At 60.5% G+C, this 5,000-nt stretch overlaps 1 protein-coding gene across 4 annotated transcripts in view; it reads right to left on the bottom strand.

The window, feature by feature from the left end:
• Positions 1–2,048, bottom strand: part of fgfr3 (fibroblast growth factor receptor 3) — a 42,497-nt gene extending 40,449 nt beyond the window's left edge. For 2 of the 4 annotated variants that reach the window (XM_068338073.1, XM_068338071.1), the window contains exon 1: positions 1,704–2,047. The gene's annotated coding sequence lies outside the window, so the exon portion shown is untranslated. Of the gene's footprint in view, positions 1–1,703 lie in introns of all 4 variants that reach the window. The other 2 variants (XM_068338072.1, XM_068338074.1) reach the window with 2 other exon arrangements.
• Between the last annotated feature and the right edge of the window lie 2,952 nt (positions 2,049–5,000).

The following is a 5,000-nucleotide window of genomic DNA, read 5'->3' on the forward strand; positions in this document are numbered from 1 at the left end:
TTAGAGACGTTCTGGAGACGTTTTAGAGACGTTCTGGAGACGTTTTAGAGACGTTCTGGAGACGTTTAGGAGACGTTTTAGAGACGTTCTGGAGACGTTTTAGAGACGTTTAGGAGACGTTCTGGACACTTTTCGTCCATATGGACCTTAAGTGTGGGATGAGTGAAGGGGGGGGCAGCAGGGTCCAGACTCAGACGTGAGGCTTCCTGTTCTCCTGGTTCTGCTGTGAGCAGATCTCTTTGAAGGCTTCAGAGCGGACGTGTCGGAGTCGGGCGCTGAAGCCGTCACAGCGGCTGAAACACCCCACCGCTCCTACCCTCCAGCAGGGGGGGGCGGAGCAGCACTTCAAAGCCTCACCAGCGCTTCATGCTCACATTTTCCTGAAGCATGACAGGGACGCGACCACAGCGCTGCATAAACATGAACATCACGTGTTCGCTGGGGGGCAGAGACACAGGTTCACATCCGTGTTATTACCCCCCTCCCCCAGGAGCTCACAGGACGTCTCCCTGGGGGGTCGCTGAACCCCAATCACTGAGTCGGAGGTCCATTCCACTCTGAACCCGGGTCAGGTTCGGGGGATTCGAGGCAAACGCAGCCGGGCTGGGGCAAACTCAGCTGGGCTGGGGCAAACGCAGCTGGGCAGAGGCAAACTCAGCCGGGCCGGGGCAAACTCAGTTGGGCCGGGGCAAACGCAGCCGGGCCGGGGCAAACGCAGCCGGGCAGAGGCAAACTCAGCCGGGCCGGGGCAAACTCAGCCGGGCAGAGGCAAACTCAGCCGGGCCGGGGCAAACTCAGCCGGGCCGGGGCAAACTCAGCCGGGCAGAGGCAAACTCAGCTGGGCAGAGGCAAACTCAGCCGGGCCGGGGCAAACGCAGCCGGGCCGGGGCAAACGCAGCTGGGCAGAGGCAAACTCAGCCGGGCCGGGGCAAACGCAGCCAGGCCGGGGCAAACGCAGCTGGGCTGGGGCAAACGCAGCCGGGCAGAGGCAAACACAGCCAGGCCGGGGCAAACGCAGCTGGGCAGAGGCAAACTCAGCCGGGCCGGGGCAAAAGCAGCCGGGCCGGGGCAGCAGTGTTCAGGTCCGGGTTCTGCGTCACGTCCACCCTCCTGGAGGGGCCTCCTTTCAGATTTCACCCAAACGCCCCCCAGCTGTGAGGAACGCCCAGTGTCGAGCAGAGGTGTGGGGGCCCCTGGGGGGTCAATAGATGTGAATGGATCCCGGCTCCTCTGACCCCGTCAGGTGAATCAGACTCGAAATCCAGTCTCCAGTGGCAGGGGGTAACTTCAGGGGTAACTTCAGGGGTAACTTCAGGGGGCTGTAAATAACGTCGGAACCGAACTCTCCCGGATCCCGGGGCGGGCGGGGGGACAGAGGGACGCGTCCCGGTTTCACGCACCGGACGTTCACAGTTGGTTCACACCGATGCGGGATCACTGCGCGTGGACCCATCCGGTCCGGTCCGGTCCGGTCTGGACCGACACGCGGGGACCCGCGGGTCTCCGCTGGCAGCAGCGCACCGGCGGGGGGGGGGGCACCTGTGGGTCGGGACCGGAGGACCGGCCCCGCGGACTGGGAGGCGACACCGACGAGCGGAGACAGAACCGGTTTGACCCGCACCGAGAAGGAAGTGAAGACAAGTGCGTGACGCCATCAGCCCGCGGGTGACGTCACAGTTCACGAAAACAACAAGAATACTCACTCAGAACGTCCCGGTTCTCCCGGTTCCACCAAAAATCCAGCAAAACCAACGCGGATTTCCACCGGGAAACTCGGTCCAACTCCTGTCGGTCCGGTCCGGTGGAGTCGGTCCTCGGCTCCAGACGCAACTTAAATCCGGTTCTCCGGTGCGCGCTGCGCTCCGAGGCGTCCGGACCTCCTTGCGTTCATCCTGCGCTCCGGGCGGGGAGGGGGGAGCGGGGCTCGGGCTGCGGGGCTCGGGCTGCGGGGCTCGGGCTGCGGGGCTCGGGCTGCGGGGCTCGGGCTGCGGGGCTCGGGCTGCGGGGCTCGGGCTGCGGGGCTCGGGCTGCGGGGCTCGGGCTGCGGGGCTCGGGCTGCGGGGCTCGGGCTGCGGGGCTCGGGCTGCGGGGCTCGGGCTGCGGGGCTCGGGCTGCGGGGCTCGGGCTGCGGGGCTCGGGCTGCGGGGCTCGGGCTGCGGGGCTCGGGCTGCGGGGCTCGGGCTGCGGGGCTCGGGCTGCGGACCGGTCGCGGTGATCGTCGCTCCTCTCCGGGGGGGGCAGTCGGGTTCCGTCTCCCGGAGCGGCCGCCTCGGACTGGTGCGTCTCCTCCGGCGGCTGGCGGTGAAGTAAGAGCCGCTCGGCGCTCCGGTCAGAGGAACCGACGGAGGCCCGTTAAGCGCTTCCGGTTGAACCTTCAAAATAAAAGAGACCGACGCTGTGGGGTCCGGTTCCGTTACGTCACGTTTCAGGTGGAGCAACGATCCGTTCCCGTTATTTGGTTCATTCAGTGGGAAAACTTAACGACACGTGACCTCCAGATGTCACGTGACCACATGACTTGTGGGCTCAGCATCGTTGCTTTTATTTTGCCTATATTCCGACACAATCCCGTGTTTTTAACGGCTTTAATGATTCCGCACTAAAGCCCCTCGACGGGACGCGTCACCGCTGCCGGGGGGGCGGAAACGGCTTCCCGGAGCCGTTACTCACCGGTAACGGGCTCCGAGGACTGCAGACTCTTATTTTGAAAACCTGAATGGAACATGTTCCATTGCGCGCGCGCGTGTTGGCGGCTTGACACGGGTCCGGTTCCGGTACCGACGCGCTCCTGGACGCCTCCCGCATCAGGGGAGGGGGCTCCAGGGACAATTGGGTCCCCCATCAACCTGGACAGCCACAAGCTGGGGGGTCCAGACCCAGATCCGGGTCCAAACCCAGGACTGTGTGAGGGGATCCAGGTGTTTTGGGCGGGGTTCAGGGTGAAGTTGTGATCTTTAACTCAGTCCGGTTTTTAGGGTTTTTTAGGGTCAGAGGTCAGGGGTCAGGGTGAGGCTTTGTGCTCCAACACATGACCTGTGTCTCATTCAGGTGTGTCTCCTGTGCCTCCTTCCTCAGTGAGCACCTCTGGAGCACAGGTGGAGATCATGAAGCTCCGCCCACTTGGTGGGGCTTCATGATCTCCACCCTGTGGGCGGAGCTTCATCATCTGAGGGCCTCCAGTGAGGCTGGTGGGCGTGGCCAGGTCGAGGTGCTAACGCTAACGGCTGCTCTGAACGACGTGATCACGGCTTTATGACGCCGTAAAGCTGGACTGAGTGTGCCGCTGTCGCCCCTCTGTTCGCCCCCTTGGGGGTCCGGGGGGCTTCAGTCCTGACCCTGAACATGGCCCATTGGAGGGGCAGCCTGCAGGAACCGTCATGTGGTCCCTCAGTAGGGTCCTGCTCCAGACCTGCAGGGGCCCCCGCTCAGAGGCCCCTGCCCAGGGGCCCCCACTCAGAGCTCCCGGGGTGTCAATGAATTCAACTATACCAGTGTTTAGTGTCATTGATGGGTTCAGGGTAAATACAGACGACAGGAGGCCGAGGCTAACCCAAAACTACCCAAAAACTACCCTAAAACTACCTCAAAACTACCCCAACAACCAAAAACTACCCAAAAACTACCCCAAAACTACCCCAACAGCCAAAAATTACCCCAAGCCAAAAACTACCCCAGAACTACCTTAACACCCCAAAATTACCACAAAACTATCTCAACACCCCAAAACTACCCTAAAACTACCCTAAAACCCAAAAACTACCTCAACAGCCAAAAACTACCCCAAAACTACCCCAACACCCAGAAACTACCCCAACACCCCATACCCCCCCCATGGGAAAGTGAAGTGGATAAACAACAAGTCATTACCATTAAGGCAGGTGAAGATCAGGAGCAGGAGGATGATGAAGAGAATCACAAGGGGAGGGGGGTAAAGAGGGAGGGGGGAAGAGGAGGAGGAATGGGGGGGGGGTTCGGGAACAAAAGCCAGTTGGTCAGGAGGAGGGGTCACACAGATGGTGAGAATGTTCAGTCAGACAGCAAGTAGAGATGACCCCATGACCTCACACACACACACACACACACACACACACACACACACACACACACACACACACACACACACACACACACACACACACACACACACACCCTTACATTCCCCTCCAGGCCAGATCAGCAGGAGATTAAAGGTGAAGTCTTTCATTTAGAGTTAAAAATTAAACAACAGAGTTTTTGGGATTGAAACAAATTCTGAGGAGAGACCCAGAACCAGGACCAGAACCAGGACCAGAACCAGGACCAAAACCAGGACCAGAACAAGAACCAGAGCCAACAGAACTCTGCCTGCTGGACGTGGGCTGGTTGTTATCAGACTTTCAGCACCGGCCCGTCTCCTGTGGCTCAGAGCCGGTTGGGGGGGGGTGCCCCAGAGAGGTGGACAGAAGCAGCTAATCATTAACAGGGTGACCCGGTCGCACAAAGGGGGGGTTCTGATCGCTGAGGTCGCTCCACACCTGACGAGCTGCAGCGACACAACAACCCTCCCCACTCGTCTGTGGTGATGTCACACACATACAGTGTGCTGGGGTCACGGATCACGACCCAGCTCCTCCGTCGGGTCACACCAGAACCATCAGGATATGATGAACCAGCCAGAGGAGAAACAGTTTGAACTGGACCACAACCAGGTCTGAACCAACCAGGTCTGAACCGGGATCTGACCAGCCTCAGGGGAAACTGGGTTGTTGAAGATCTTTCCTAGTTGCCAGGCGGTGTGTGGATGAAATGGGGGCCACTCATCTGGAAGGGCCACAAACGGACCGGCTGGATCCACATGCAGAGACCCCCACGGAGGAAACGAAGGGGCCACACTTGCTGAAGCTGCTATCAGAAGAGCTGGAGTCTCAGCGCCGACACCCCAGCACTTCCTTTCATGGACGCTCCTGCTTCCTGTGTGGACGCCCCTATGAGCTGCTGGAGGTCAAACGAAGCAGATCTCA

This window comes from Antennarius striatus, chromosome 17 (assembly GCF_040054535.1).
Source record: "Antennarius striatus isolate MH-2024 chromosome 17, ASM4005453v1, whole genome shotgun sequence".
NCBI lineage: Eukaryota > Metazoa > Chordata > Actinopteri > Lophiiformes > Antennariidae > Antennarius > Antennarius striatus.